At 32.1% G+C, this 16,467-nt stretch overlaps 1 long non-coding RNA gene across 1 annotated transcript; it reads right to left on the bottom strand.

Moving 5' to 3' along the window:
• Window positions 1–2,427: 2,427 nt before the first annotated feature.
• On the bottom strand, window positions 2,428–3,835 carry LOC132062489 (uncharacterized). Its single transcript, XR_009416193.1, has 3 exons — window positions 3,675–3,835; window positions 3,518–3,569; window positions 2,428–2,867 (listed from the first exon to the last, which is right to left on the bottom strand). It is a non-coding gene; the product is annotated as an uncharacterized LOC132062489 (long non-coding RNA).
• Between the last annotated feature and the right edge of the window lie 12,632 nt (window positions 3,836–16,467).

Here is a 16,467-nt window from a genome sequence, read left to right as displayed (position 1 = left end):
ACATATAAAATTTTAAACTTTTATCATATGTAAGGCACATTCTTGAAAACTAACTCCAAATGAAAAGATGCAACTAAGGTTTTATGAAAATTCAAAGAGGATTGTGTGCTATTATTTAAAGTATATCTTCTCACAAGATCAAATTTTATTTAGAACTTGGATCACACTACTAATTAAAAGAACAATTCCAAATTTATTCTTTTTACAAAAAAGGAATATATACCACTACAGTTGTTCTGGAAGGACCTCCCAAGTGATCTAGAGCAAGAAAAGGAACAAGTTCACCTCATACGTACCCACGACGCTCAATATCTCAGCTCGGTGAACGAATGAAACAGTCCAAAAGCAAACCATAAAAAAGAATTAGCACGAGAAAAAGAAATTAGAGAAGAAAAATAAGGTTAATTTCACGTAAGATTACTGAACTTTCCATTATAATACCAAAGTAAGTACTGAACTACTTTTGTAAAGTTTTCTTCAAAAAACACTTTTATAACTTTAATGATATAGTGGATAAAGTTCAGAGAACATACGTGAAACCAACTTGAAAAACAACAAGGTGACAAGGTTCTTAATCTCCACCTCAACCTCCACAACCGCCACCGTCACCTCCCCAGCCACCACCACCACAACAACAACCCTGTGTAGCAGTAACAGTTGCCTCAGCAGCTGCTCCTAAGTCAATTGTAACCTCAGCACGCTTACGTTCATCCTCAGTCATCTCAGTGTTGTTCGCTGCTATAGTTGTTGCAGCGGCTGCAGCTGCACCAGCACCGGCTCCCGCTAAAACAACCATGCTCCCTTGTCTTATTCTGCTGGAAGATTGATGATCAGTTGTTTGCTGTAAGTTCCTTATACCCGGTACACAAACAAGAAATATAAGACAAGAAAATACTATGATAATAACAATGGCTTTATCCATCTTCTTAATTAAATGCAACACAAAAATTGACTGAATAATTGTATCAGCGTACACCCTTTTAAAGGATGGGCGCAAGTATGTCATTTTCCTCTTACATTATTTATCAGGTGCGAGGGGAGAAGACTGATGGAGGAGTAAACCCGGCGACATTGTATTATTGCCTATGAAGTTTCGAAGAATTTGATTTCTTAGGTCTTTTTGGTATTTCATGTTTGGCATCTAGTGACCCATTCCTTTCTCAGTGGTCTTTCTTCCCTTTTCTTATTAGTAGCATATTTATTTATCCACGAAGGCCGGCAAGATCATGATCAGCGAGCACCGACGCTTATGATATCGGATGCATTCAAGTAGTCATGCCCTAATTCCTAGTTAAACGCATTTACAAATACTAGTAAAATTTCAGAGCAAGTTTGCGAAGTTTCATCGAACCCCCAGTGTTTTTGAAAGCTGACATTTTTTGCTTTTCGAATTCAAACTACGGAAAAGGCTTAATGCCATCGAATTATCATAAATGACTCATTTATGCCACTCATCAATAGTTTGGCTCATTTATGCCATCGTCCGTTACCAAAATGACTCATCCATGTCATTTTTCATTAACACCGGTTTTATAATACCATATATGACATGTGGTCTCTAATTAGAAGTCTACGTCTTTTAATTAAACCAACCCAGTTTTAAATCCCAAATTAATAAAAAATCCGACCCATACACCTACCCACGCACAATCATAATCTAGTTGGAGACCAAGTGTCATATCTGGTATTATAAAACCGGCGTTAATGAAAAATGGCATGGATGAGTCATACTACAACAGAATGTATCTATAGCTACGAAATACTTATATATAGCTACGAAATACGTTGTAGCTAAATATGAAATTTTCCATGGCTAAACACTTTAGCCACAATTTTTTTTTCTTTCCGTAGCATTCGTAGCAAAATGTAGCTTAGCTAAAAGCTAGCTACAAACTTTACATGCTCCATGGCTAAGACCTAATACTTATTGCCACAAAAATCTTATGCTGTAGCTATAATGATAAAACATTTTTGCCATGAAAAATATATTTATAGCAAATAATTCTTTTCTTCTGCCACGACCAATCAAATCTGTGGCTATCTTTTAGCGCAGCCACAAGGTTCTTAATGTCGTAGCAAAAAAATAATTTATTTGCCACACAAATTCAGATTTTGTGGCTAAACTTATAATTTACTCTCGTGGCAATAGTACCTGCGTTTAACTATGAATTCAAAAATTCATAGCAACACATTGAAGTGTTTGCCACAAGCACTTTTATGTTGTAGCTAAGAAGCCATATGTTTAGATAGAAATACACAAATCTCGTAGCTACAAATTGGAGAATTTGCCACAAGAATTTATATATTGTAGCTAAGAATTCATATTTTTAGCATGAAATATAGCAAAAGATTTTCAATTGTTTTAATAAATGCTATACATTAGTCAGAAAATATAATTAAAGGTTCAACAATATCATTCAAGATGAATTAAAATAGTAAAATGTTGTTCTATTTCTACTCAAGCATATCGTATGCTTTTACAAGAGAAAGAATAGTTTCATCATGTTCCCGCAAATCCACAATATAATAACTCTTCTACAACATGGATAAAAAAAAAATTTGAAGAGAAAAATTAGTTAATGTGAGACAGGATAGTGATCGTAGTCATCAGTGGACGCTGAAGAGAAGTGAAACCTGAGAAGTGCTCCGATGCTTTTCCAGTACCTCTAGTGAATAACCTACACAGAGAGAGTTCTTGCTATGGCAAGTTGAGAGCCATTAGTAGATTGTGTCAAATGCATGGAAGGCAATGTTTCTTGTGAACGTTCAAGAGAAAGTGAGCAGTAAATAATATCTTATGATACTCCATCAATCATCTCACCAAGAAACATCGTTGAAACCTCCTGATTCAGCAGGACTGCCACCTTCTATTTCCACAAAATATGAATGGATCATACATCTAATATGTATATACACAAATGAAATTCACACTATAAGAGTTCTATACGTTAACTAGTAGGGACTTTTTAGTCGCGTTCAAACTGCACAACAGTCTCTTTGCTAGGTAAGAATATGCCATATATAACTTGCTTCTTTAAGATCTTGATTTTTAACTCGATGTATGTACTACAACAACAACAACAACCCAGTGAAATCCCATAACGTGGAGTCTAGGGAGGGTAGAGTGTCCGCAGACCTTATTCCTACCAAGGTAGGATGGCTGTTTCCGAAAGACCCTCGGCAACGCGATGTATGTACTAAAAGAGCACAAACCATTCAAAAAATAAGCTTCGAAGCACAACACTAAGAAAATACTACCAACCTCGTAAGTTGCATTCTTCTCAGTATTTGATAGCTGGAGTTTCTAGGTCAGAAATTGTGTAAATCCTTAAGTTCGTAATTGCCAAAAATTTATATTCTCAAATAACAAGGTTCGAAAAAAAGGCCACAAACTATGTCAATTCAACATCAGAATTGTTTTATAAAGCATATAGAAAGGGAAGTAGCATTGCTGGAATGCAAAGAAAGATGAGATTTTTCTTGGCAAGTTGCATATTAAATGAATGTAGATACTCACCCTATATCCACTGATGATCAAGGTTACTGTGTCTCACCAACTCATCTGTTCTCTGCAAGTATTTTCAAAAATATTAGCTACTATAACTGTAAGCAGTACCTACTTTAATAAAGAAGCTTTATTAGAGTTTATGGATAGAAATAGATAAGCGGAATACCTTAAGCAATTATGTAGCTATAACAAAGAATCTTGAAGTTCAGCCAACTCAACGAGGTCCCTTCCATTCACAAGAAGATAACGTGACTATTAATTGCAATGACCAGGGGAATCTCATTGTACTCGCACAGGGTTCAACTTCAAACAAGCTTATCTACCTGTGTATGACCAGTTACATGGTGAATTATATATCCAATTAAAGGTCGTCGAAACTAGTTTCTAAAGCAACAAACCATATTATGAATTTATGATTATCAATGTTTGCAAAGAATCATCATCTCTCAAGTAGTTCCATGTGGAAACAAACAAAACACTCTTCCAGAATCAACATGGAAGCCATCTAACAGAGAGACGATGCTCTTAGTAAAGAAGAAACAATATACGCAAAATTGAAGGGACAAAAAGCTTGTCCGGACTTAGTACTACAGAAATCAAGATTCAACCGCTAATTCCCATTGTATACAGCAAAATAATTTAAAAAAAAAAAACGAAAAAGAAATTATAGGACTTAAAATATTCCAAAGAATACCTAAATTGTTCGTTCATACTAATCTGAAAAATTCATATAGTGAAAAGTGCCATGAATTTAAGCTCCTATATGTTTAAATTGTTTCATCGTATTGCTATAATATTATTGCAATAATAATTATTATGAAAATATCTTGTAATAATAATTGTTTCATCCTGTTACTATAATATTATTACATCATTGGATTGCGATATTGTTAGTTTTGTCATATAAGCTCCTATATGTTTCAATATATCAAATTCTTAATTTTTAATGTTTAATTAGATTTGTGATAATGAGTTATTAAATTTTAATAGAACATTACATCTGAAAACTCCGTGGCTGCTATAGTGAGGTTAATGTTTAATATGTATACGATGTTTAGATCTCAATTAGCTATTGTAAATAAAAGTCCGCAAAAAATTATCTTTTGTACGTTTTGTGTTATAAACAAAACAAAATACTTGTTAATTTTAAAATCTCATGTGATTTCATATTTCATTAATTAAAAATTAAAAAGACTAATAAATTACTAATAAATCATACTCCCTCCGTCCCAATTTATGTGATATATGGTTTGACTCGGCACGGAGTTTATGAAAGTAAGGAAGACTTTTGGAACTTGTGGTCAAAAACAAGTTAAAAATATTTGTGTGGTTATAAATATTTCTTTAAGGGTAAAAGGGAAAGTTTCAAGTTAAATTAATTCTAACTATAAAAATGTATTATTCTTTTTGGGACAGATTAAAAAGAAAAGTATATAACATAAATTGGGACTGAGGGAGTAACTAGTTTTACCATACCGACAAAGAATTAAAGCATGAACATATGCATTTAAAATTAATTGAGTCAAATATTTCAAGTTTGACCTAAGAATTCTACAATTGTATGTTCGTAAATTTCAATCTTTTATTGATATTATAATGCTTGAATTGATATGAAATAAGTGATTTTGAAATTTTACAAGATTAGATTACTATGAGAAAAATAATTTTTTTCTTTTGGATATTCGCACTTAAAATTTACTAATGATGATTACGATAAATAATTTAATGTTTTATTCTTATACATAATATGTTTCTTACAAATATTATTAGACAATATTTGAGTATGGTTGTTATAGAAAGGTAATTTTACAGAGAACGTACCGCTATAATGAATGTTATTGTTGTTATAGGTAGAATATTGTTAATTGTTATAGATAAGTAAAATATAATATGAAAAATCGGTTATGGAGAAATCAGATCGTTATATCAAAATGTTGTTATAACGAATGAAAATTATAGAGATATTTGATTGTAGGTATAATGTTGCAGTGGAAGTTTTGTTTAAATCCATTATAAGTAGTCAATTAAATTTAATTAGATATAATTTAACTTTTTATTTAAATTATATTTGAGACTTACAAGTAAGACCAAGTAAAATTTAATTAAGAAAAACGATCAAAACCTATTTAGACTAGATTAATAAAGGTATTGTCCTGATCAAATAGGTTCGAGTCAACTAATAATTCTCGAACCACTTGATTAAGATGAACTTGAGTAAGACTTAGTGAATTTTTGTACTTTAAATTAGATATAATTACTTAATCAAAGGGTATTATTAGATATAATCACTATTTATTCAAATTATATTTGAAACTTACAAGTGTGTTTGTAAAATTGAATCAAATCGAATGATGAACAATTGTAATTACACTAAATGTAATGTTTAGATACAATAGGTTCAAGTTAATAACAATTCTTGAAGTACTTGATCAAGATGAAGTTTGAGTTAGGAATATTGAGATTAATTTTATTTACATTTGATTTAAATAATTAATCAAAGTTAATTAGATATAACCTCCTATTTATTTAAATTTTATTTAAAACTTAAAATTAAGATCTTGTAAATTGAATTGAATAGAAAGATGAACACCTCTAATTACACTAGCTCGATAAAGGTATTGTTCAATATGATGTTCGACACCTCTAATTACACTAGCTCGATAAAGGTATTGTGCAATATGATGTTCGAGTCAAATAACAATTTGCAACGGAAAATGAAGTCCCTTAAGGCTTACGCCTTACCCCGTATTAGATAAAAAGCTTCACCTTGTGCCCGCATCTTTTAAAACACTTATTAGATTAATAATAAATTTTATTCTACTTGTCATTTTTATTTTCTATATCGATAAATTATTTAATTAATTGGCAGGAATAGAATTTGAAACAAAGAAAATTACTTATATTAGATTGTAACAACATATATAAGATATTGGGGACCAAAGTGTACGCTATGCAACTTTGACATATACAGGTGCATTCCTTAGAGCTGCACGTACAACCCCCATAAGTTTTTTTTTTTTCCACAAACCCCCATAACTTCAACTAAACCCTCCTTTGTTTTGATAAAATATCGTATCAAAAAATCCCTAATACCTTTTTCTCTCAAATTTTGTTTCTCTCTCAAAGCTCAAGGATTACTATTGCTACAACATATTTCAACTAGTGGTTTACAATAATGATCAGCTACGAAATGTTGTCATAACAATAATTTTGTGGCTATATTTTGTCATGATAAATTACTTATAGCTATTAAGCAAATTATTGCCATAATTTTTTAGTATTCAAAGTAAAAATATTTATTTAGCTATAATATTTATTTTAAATAATTTTTTATGGTTAAAAGGTTACTATTGCTACATTAAGTTTTAACTCGCGGCAAAAATTAATAATTAGCTAAATTTTGTTATAGCAAATAATCTGTGGCTATATCATTTAACTATTGCCACAATTTTTTTATAGCTTGAAGCAAACATATTTATATAGATACAACTTTTGTTTCAAATGATTTATTGTGGCTAAAAGGTTACTATTGCTACGATAAGTTTCAACTCGCGGCAAAAATTGATAAATAGCTACGAAATTTTGTTATAGCTAAAATTTCGTGGCTATATCACTTAACTATTGCCACAAATTTTTATAACTTGAAGCAAAAAATTCTATTTAGCTACAACATTTTGTTTCAAATATTTACTGTGGCTAAAAGGTTACTATTGCTACGATAAGTTTTTCACATGACAAACTTGTGATTAGCTACAAAATTTTATTGTAGCAATAGATTTGTAGCTATTTAGGTAATTATTGCTACGATTGTTGGCATTTATAGCAAAATTGAAGAATTAGCTATGTCAATTTGATTTTGTGGCTAAGAAATTTTATGAATTTGTAGATAGCTATGGAATTCGAATTTTTGTGGCTATTACTAGGTAATAGCTACGATTTTTAAAATCATAGCTTAGATTTCATAGCTATAGATACAGTGTGTTGTAGTGGATCATTTTGGTAACGGGCAATGGCATAAATGAGTCAAACTATTGATGAGTGGCATAAATGAGTCATTTGCGATAGTTCGATGGCATATTTGAGCCTTTTCCGTTCAAACTATATGTATTTTGATCAACTTTTTAAGATGTATCTTTTTAATCATATCGACATGTGAAGAATTTTATCTTATAATTAAGTAGTACTTTTCGTATATTATTTTTGAATCTCTAAATTTTGATTTTAACATATTGAGTTGATCTAATCTAGTTTAGCTTCAAAGATTAATTTACTCTCACAAAATGAAAAATACCACATAAATTGGGATGGAGGGAGTTAGTTAAGTTCTAAGGCCATGTGGGCTAAAAACTCGCTGAGGCGGACTGAAGGGCTAGTCTATATTGTGGGCCGTAAGTCTCAACCTTCTGGATATTTGTTTAAGAGCCTGTTTCAAAGCGCTTCTTCATTTTTATTTTTATTTTTAAAGAAAAAACACTTCATTATTTTTGGATATTTAAGGTGTTTGGCCATTTGTTAACACTGCTTTTAAGTAGAAGAGAAGCAGTTTTTCTGCGGTTGGGAAGAAGCAGAAAATTTCTGCTTCTCGAAAAAAGCACAAGCACAAGCAAAAAATTATTTTTTTCAAGACAAAAATATCTCTATCATAAATCCATATTTACCAGGTATATCCCGAATTAATCCATAATTTCTAATCAATAATTATTTGTTTTGAATTTTAATTTGAGGAATGATTTTGAATTTTATTTTGGTTGGAGTTTTCTAGTATATTAAAATCATTGTGTTGATATTATATCAATATTTAATAATTGATTTTTATTTATCTATGTATTTTATTAATTGAAAATTTTAATATGTACTTTTTAATTTGAATTAAATAAAAGTAACAACTTTTCATGATAGATATTCAAAATAGTTTCTCTCTTGTAAAATAATCTTGAGAGTAAACGTTCATTGATATTTTCCCTTTTTCGTAGGTTGACACTCAAAAGCACTTTTTAAAAAGATTAGCCAAACAAAATCCGCTTTTATTAAAAAAATCAAAAGCACTTTTCAAATGAATTAATCAAACACAAACTACTTTTCATTAAAAGTGCTTTTTTTGAAAAATACTTCTCAAATTAAGCAGGTTTTAGCTGCTAGGCCAAACAGAATCTTAGTGTAAGTCCCCATTTTCCAAGAGTTCATTTAAAGCGTAAGCCTTGAAAACTTTTTCAGTTGAAATCAAAATTGTTCAATAAGTTCTTCTTTCAACTTAAATACTCAAAGGTCCGTTCAAATTATAAATTGTCGTTAAATAAAATAAAAACTCAAAAGTCGTCGAAAGACTTTTTCAATTGTTAGACCTAATTTCATAATCATTTCTCTTTGTCGTTTATTAAGTACTAACGTAATACTCTATGGCTCTTTATCTGGAAAGCACAAGCTATAATGTAAGGAGTTATTTGGTTGGGGAACAAGTTATTCCAAAATTCATTATCTCAGGATTAGCTATCACAGGCATAAATATAACACTATAATCCGGGATTAGTTATATCGTGATTTTATCTCAATCAAATGTAGAATAAACTCATCTCAAATATAATCCAGAATTAATTCTCCCTTATCCCTCATACCAAACAAGCCCAGTAAGAGTATCTTACAATGCTTGCTCTGCTCTCATGCATCTCGCTTTTAAGGTTCCTTCTTTGTGCTTCATTTTCTTTAAAACAATTTGTTGTCTTTTTATTTTATTTTTAGATTTTGGTTTTAAAATTAATTCCTCCTAAATCACTTCAATTATGATATTGTTCCAGTGGTTTATTCCAAAAATGGTTGACCTTCTATTTGTTTATAATTTGTGTTTTAAAAGGCGCAAACACTAGGCGACGAGTTTCCCCCGACACGGGACGAAAGCCTCAAGAATATTTAATTTTTAATATTTTATAAATAAATAAGATAGCATATAAATAATAAAAAGAAAATTTTGCAAAAAATTATAGGAAAATTATAATATTAATAGAAACTTGTATATTATATGTATATATAAACATGCACCGAAATTTCTAAATTATTCTCTCTTTAGACAAATTGTCAGGGGTATAGTAAGAAGTATATCTAATAATTGGGGGCAATTCACACAAATGCCCTATTACAGGAGTGGTCTTTAATTTTTGCCCTTCGGCACTTTGAGTGGCTGAAAATACCCCTTCGAACCCCACTGGAGTATAAAAAAAAAAAATCGCAAGGCAGAATTTCGTAGCAATTTATGCATATTCAGGAAAAAGTTAGGCCTTAAGGCCTAACTTCTGTAGAATCCCAGCAGAGTCAAAATAATAATTCATAAGGTAAGATTTCATAGCAAACTATGCTTGTTCGGAGTAAATTTATGTCTTAAGGCATAGTTCTATAGAAATTAAATTATCCTTCAGAACTATGCCTTAAGGCATAGTTTCAATATGGAAGTTATGTCTTAAGGCATAACTTTAACCCTTGTCCGACATAGTTTTGTAGGATACTACAGAAGTTATGCCTTAGGGGCTAACGTACTTTTGCCCGAATAGGCATAATTTGCTATGAAATTCTGTCTTGCAATTTTTTTTCCCTCTGCTATCAAACCCGGACCTCTAATTTCGTAGACCACGAATAAGAATACTTTGGCCATAAATTTTCATTAAATGAGAAGTAGGGACAAAAATTAACGACCACCGATTTGAGGGGAAAAATTAAAGACTAGTCCATATGAAGGGCAATCCGCGCAAAAAAATGATAATTGGCAGGGGTATCTAGTAAGTGTAACCATGGTCCATGGCAGACTGGAGGGTAGTCAGATTATTAAAGTTCGAATGTGTTGCACAATATTGTTGATTATATATCTCCATTTCTTTAATCTCTTTCATTCCATCTCCTCAAATATTTCTAATTAAACTTAATATTATCAAAATAAATCCCATATTTTTAGACTAATCAGAATACAAAATTTTGAAAAGATGTGGGATATATTATTAGTATGCATAGTTGGAATAATATGTACACATATTAATATATATCATTTTGTATAGCATTCATTTATTTGACATACATTATGCTAGTGTATATATATGTATATATGTAATGACTCGTTTGGTCGTTATAGTGCTTTTGATCCATTCATCCCCGTGGACCCTTCCCCGAGCCCTATTAGTACGATTTTGACCCGCGGGGATGGGTGGTATGGTACTATTCTCGAGGTATTTGGGCAGAATTTTTGATGACTTTTGTGAAATAGAATTTTAAAGTGAAAAACGTTTGACCAATATTTGACTTTTGGGTAAACAGACTTTTTTCGGAAATTCGTCGATTCTAAGAGGTCCGGATGGTCGTTTGTGACTTGGTGGGGTGTTCGGTTCGGTTCCCAAGGCACTTGGGAGCGTTTCGGGTTATTGGTTGGAAAGTTAGTATTTGGCCATTGGGTGTTGACTCGGTCAAGCAGACCTTTGTTGGGAATTCCGAGACCACGAGTGAGTCCGTAGCATGTTTTTATGTGTGAATGCATGTCTGGTTCGTATCTGGGAGGTCTCGGGTGATTGTCAGTGATAGAGGCCTTGCATTTACCAAACAGAATATGAACGGACCTGGTCGTCTATCAGTTCCCTTGTACAGTGCAGTAAGTAAGGACACAAGATTTTACCGTGGAAAACTCCTTGCTCAAGGAATTAAAAACCACGACCTACTCCAGTAGGATTTCAACTCCACTAACCGAGCAACTTCAGATTACAACTCTATTGTAAGCTAGGAATTATCTCCCATGACCCCTCACCCTTACAATAACGCTAACGTAATCTAGGAACTAACTCACATAGTTCCTCAACCCTTGCAATACTCCGATTGCAAGCAACTCCACTTAGCTAACTCTAGCTAAGGACACTAATACACTTAGACTAATCTTAGCCTAATGTACCACTCAAAAGCTTGTGGAAACAGAATTCCAACAAGCCGACTTTGAGAATTTTAAATACCTACAAATAGCTTCTCAAACAAGAGGAGTAGGTTTACAATTTAAGTACAAATGAAACAAAGCTTAAGACAATCTAAGGCACTTGGATATCTTCAGAGTTAGCATTTGGTCCTTCAGTATGTTCTCAACTCTGTTAGTTGAACACTTGGGAATCTTGGGACGGCTACACTTTTTAAAGTGATTTTAGGTTTTCCAAGTGATGCACAATATGTTGGGACATGTTGAATATATAATGGGGAGCATGTGAGATGTGATGAAGACTTCTCATCCAAAGTCTAACCCGAGGCATAGGCTATAACACTGCTGTTATAAGGTCCAGCTTTACAGCTGTTTAAAGCTGCGCGCGGTATATTCAAAACAGATAGGTCAACGATGCTGCTGAGTACACATTGTTCCCCGTACTCGCGCTACACTTGTTCCACTCTTTTGTGTGTAGATTCTGTACCTGGTATGAGTGGACCCCGAGACACTGCTAGCCGTTGAGGAGGTTATCTTGACATTTCGGGGAGAGCCATCAGTAGATCCTCCCTTTATCTTATTCTGTCTTTCGTTTTTCAGATAGTTGACGTATTTTTGGGATGTGTTTCGAGACTTGTTATCTCTCCAGATTCGGGGATGGTTGTATTTAAATTCCATATTATTGTGATTATAAGGCTTAAGACTTAAAATTGACTTGTATGATTTACTTCCGCAATACTTTGTAGTTCAATTAATTTAAATTGGGTTGAGGATGGCTTGTTGACTCTAGGAAGTTAGTGTCTTCACGGCTCTGTAAATTGGGTTGTGACACTAGAAAAGGTCTTGTTCTTTACTCACAACCGCAAGCTTAGGAGAGGGAGAAGATATCCTCCCCATAACTTGGCTATTTTCATGCTGCATACCGGTCGCATTGGCTGGATGACCTGTCGATGACAGTGAAGCAGCGTAGGCAAGAATAGCGTCGGCACGTAAACTATGAGAAGTCTTTAGAAGTGACTTCATGGCAGCTCGAAGCTTCAATTTCAGAACACTCCTTTTCAACTAAACATCCATTCTTTCTTAAAATATCAATCAAATCGTGTCCTAAGAACTACTTTGTTTGATTGATGAATGTAGAAGACTTTGGAATATTATGATCATAAATTAGAGATTTTAATAATATAATGAAAAATATCATTTATAAGGTACGCACATAAATTGAAAAAAAATATTATATTGAAAATTTACTAAATATTGAACATGACATTTTTTTTCAAACAACTTAAGAAGAAAAATAAGTCACATAAATTAAAATGAACTAAACAGGACGACGTTGATGATAACAATAACTATGCCTTAATGCCAAACAAATTGAGATCGATTACATGAATCCCACTAATCACATTTCTTCATTAACACAAGGAACAATGTGGGCATTATATTTTCAACTACTTTCTCGTACGTGCATTGCACGTGTATGTCGATCGAGTAGAACATGATTAGAACAAAGATATCAATATGATAAAATAAAAGTTTGAGTAATAGTTATGATCTTAAACTAGAGTTTTTAATAATACAATCAAATTGCGTCTGGAATCTAATAATCATTTTTTTTTTTGTAAATGAACATATTTTATTACCAAAAGTGTCACTGTACAGCTCAAAACAAATCTAAAACAAAAGTGTCACTGTAATCTTGACCATGTCATTTATAAGGTAAGTAACTAAAACACCCCTAAACTTGGCACGAATAGTAACTTCAGTCCCCAAACTATTGTTGTACTTCAAGACACCCCTAAGCTTGGCTAATAGGGTTTTAATACACCCCCGTGTAGACATGCCACGACAAGTGGAATGCACTCATCGTCCACTTGGTATTTTCGTCCTATGTGTCATCCACATAGATAAATTGTTTTTTTTTAAAAAAAAAATGTAAAACTGAATCTTTTTTATTAAAAAATGGTAAAACTGATTTTTTTTATTATAAAAAATCTGGAACAATGGAATATTTATTTTAAATGTGGAAAATTTAAATTAAAAAAAAAAAACTGAAAAACTAGAGTTTTAATTAAAATATCTGTAAAAAATAGATTTAAAAAAAAATGAAAACTTGATAGTTTTTTTTTTTAAAAAAGTGTCCTAAAAAATCCAAATTTTCATGATTCTTTTAAGACACTTCTTTAAAAAATAACTGGAAAACAATGGATTAAAACTGGAGTTTTATAAAATATGGAAAAACTATTTTTTTTTAAAAAAAAAAAATGTGGAAAACCCATTTTTCTTTAAAAATAATCCCGAAAAATTAGATTATTTTTTAAATCTAGAAAAAATTATCACTTTTCCACTTTATTCTTAAAAAAATCCGTATCCAACATTTTAAAAATGTCTAGGTTTTTAATCAAAATTTCAATTTTCCAAATTCTTTTTTAGAAAAATGGGTTTATCTAGTTTTCTAGATTTTAAAAAAGTCCAAGTTTTTAAATTAAAAAAATTAATTTTTCAAATTTTTTTCAAAAAATAACGGGTTTGTTTTTTAAAAAAATAATAATTCAGTTTTCAAGATTTAAAAGTTCCAGATTTTTTAATAAAAAATCCAATCCAGATTTATTTTTAAAAAATGGGTTTTCCAAATTTTTTAAAAAATTAGTTTTTTTCTGATTTTAAAAAAATATACTACTTTTTAATGAATTTTCCAAAATTGATTTTTTTTTTTTAAAAGAAGCTAATGTGACACCTCTCATGCGCCTATTGGTGTGTGACTACACTTGTTGTGCCATGTGGCAACTTGGGGGTGTATTAAAACCTTGTTAGCCAAGTTTAGGGGTGTCTTGAAGTGCGGCAATAGTTTGGGGACTGAAGTTACAATTCGTGCCAAGTTTAGGAGTGTTTTAGTTACTTCAGCCAAAAATATTACAATGAAAATTTTACTAAATATCAAATATGACATTCTTTTCAAACTACTTAAAAAGAAAATAAGACACATAAATTAAGACAATTGAATCACGATGATATTGATAATGACAGTAACTATGCCGCAATCCCTAACAAATTGAAATCGATTACATGAATCCCCAGTAATCACCTTTCTTCATTAACAAGGTATGATGGAAAAAACAAACCGAATAACTGTTTCTCGGTCTAAGAACACGTGTTTTCTGATGGTGATTGTAAACAACCACGTGTCAAACAACAATGCCGTTTTTAGTGCCATGCTAGCTAAGGAGCGACGTGGGAGATATATTCAACTACTTTCTCGGCACATGCATTGCACGTATATATCGATGGAGCAGCACATGATTAATTATCCAGCACATGGTATCTATCATCAGGTATTGAGTAACACTGCCCGTTAGATTAAATAAGATAAAACCTTTAAATGAAAAAATAGAGAAGTTGAAACTGAGGGGTTGAGGGATTGCTTATATGATGATCTCTATTTTAGTGAAGAAGCCCGATGTTGAACATGATACGGGTCAAATGACACTAGTGGAGGTCATTTTCTTTACTCACAACCGCAAAGCTCAGGAGAGGGAGAAGATATCCTCTCCATAACTTGGCCCTTTTCATGTTGCATGCGGGTTACATTTGCTGGATGATTTGTCGATGATAGTGAAGCAGCATAGGAAACAATAGCAGTGGCACGTAAACTATGAGGAGTCTTTGCAAGTTTCTTCATGGCAGCTCGGATGCTTCAATTTCAGAACACTTTTTCAAGGTTAGGGACACTTCGTTCTTATTGAGTAAAATGAAAATTCACACGGCTCGCTAACAATCATCCACAAAAGTCAAAATATACAAAGCACCACAAGAAGAAGGGGTTCTATATGGTCCCCATAAATCACAATGAACCATTTTAAAAATATCCGAAGCTATATTATCACTTAAAGGAAAAACACCTATTGTTTGCTTTGCCTTTTGGCATACATCACATTCTTTATCTAATCTAATACTACTTTTTTTAGGCCTAATGTCGTAATGGACTTCTTCACTTGTCTTTGAAGGATGACCTAACCGTTTGTGCCAAAGATCGAACCAATCGACCGCCTCTGCCTTCATAGCTCGTATCCACGGCACATTCCGAAAATAGTAAAGTCCTCCTCAATGCTCACTCGTTTCAAGCAGCTTCCTCGTGGTGGGGTCCTGTATAGCACACATAATTTTGTTAAATTTTACATCACAATCTAAATGATCAACAAGTTGTGACGCATAAATTAAATTGCATGTTAAATTCAGAACGAAAAGGACATCCTTCAACCAAATCCTATTATTTAACCTGGTTGTTCCTTCTCTCGTGGCCACCGATCTACCTCTATCCGAAAGCCCAACCGAACACTTAGGAATGTCCTGTTGATCGCTCAGTTCTTCCGGATTACCTGTCACTGTTGACACCTAATTTTTGACCTCCGATAATTTTTCTCAATTAGTTGGAGTCCCTGGATTACAAACGGAGTAGAATATGCATTTTACGAGTCAAATCAATTTTACAAAATTATCCTGATGTCATTTTGCCATTATTTGGTAAGACACCGGCAAAGGAACAACCGCATGTCATTTCTACATTTTTAGCATATTTTCAAGGAAATACAAGAGTATTTATTTATTTTCATTTATGTTTTCTCCAAAAATAGTTAATTACAAGTTATTAGTTTTAAGCATTTACAATCCGTCATCATTTAGTGGTCTACTCCGTCAAAGTCGAGGGATTTATTTAATCAAGTAATAAGCAGTTTATTTTGGGTGAATTAGGTGTCGAAATAGAGTTTAATTATGTTTTGGGAAATATAGCTTGGTTTTAATTATAATAATTTGAGACAAATGAAAATGCTTCTATTTTGATACTTATGGTATTTAAAAGTTTCTTAAAATGTCGTATATATACCACATATATACGTATGTATACGCTGAATAAACTGCATTAATGAAAAGGACATTAATGAAAAGTTGTTTAGGTTAAGAAGAAGTGTATATAGAGTCTTAATAAATGAGGTAGCATATTAGTATATATCAAGTCAAATGGAGTAGAAATCAC

This window comes from Lycium ferocissimum, chromosome 7 (genome assembly GCF_029784015.1).
Source record: "Lycium ferocissimum isolate CSIRO_LF1 chromosome 7, AGI_CSIRO_Lferr_CH_V1, whole genome shotgun sequence".
Classification (NCBI taxonomy): Eukaryota; Viridiplantae; Streptophyta; class Magnoliopsida; order Solanales; family Solanaceae; genus Lycium; species Lycium ferocissimum.
This window is presented reverse-complemented; position numbering and strand designations above follow the sequence as displayed.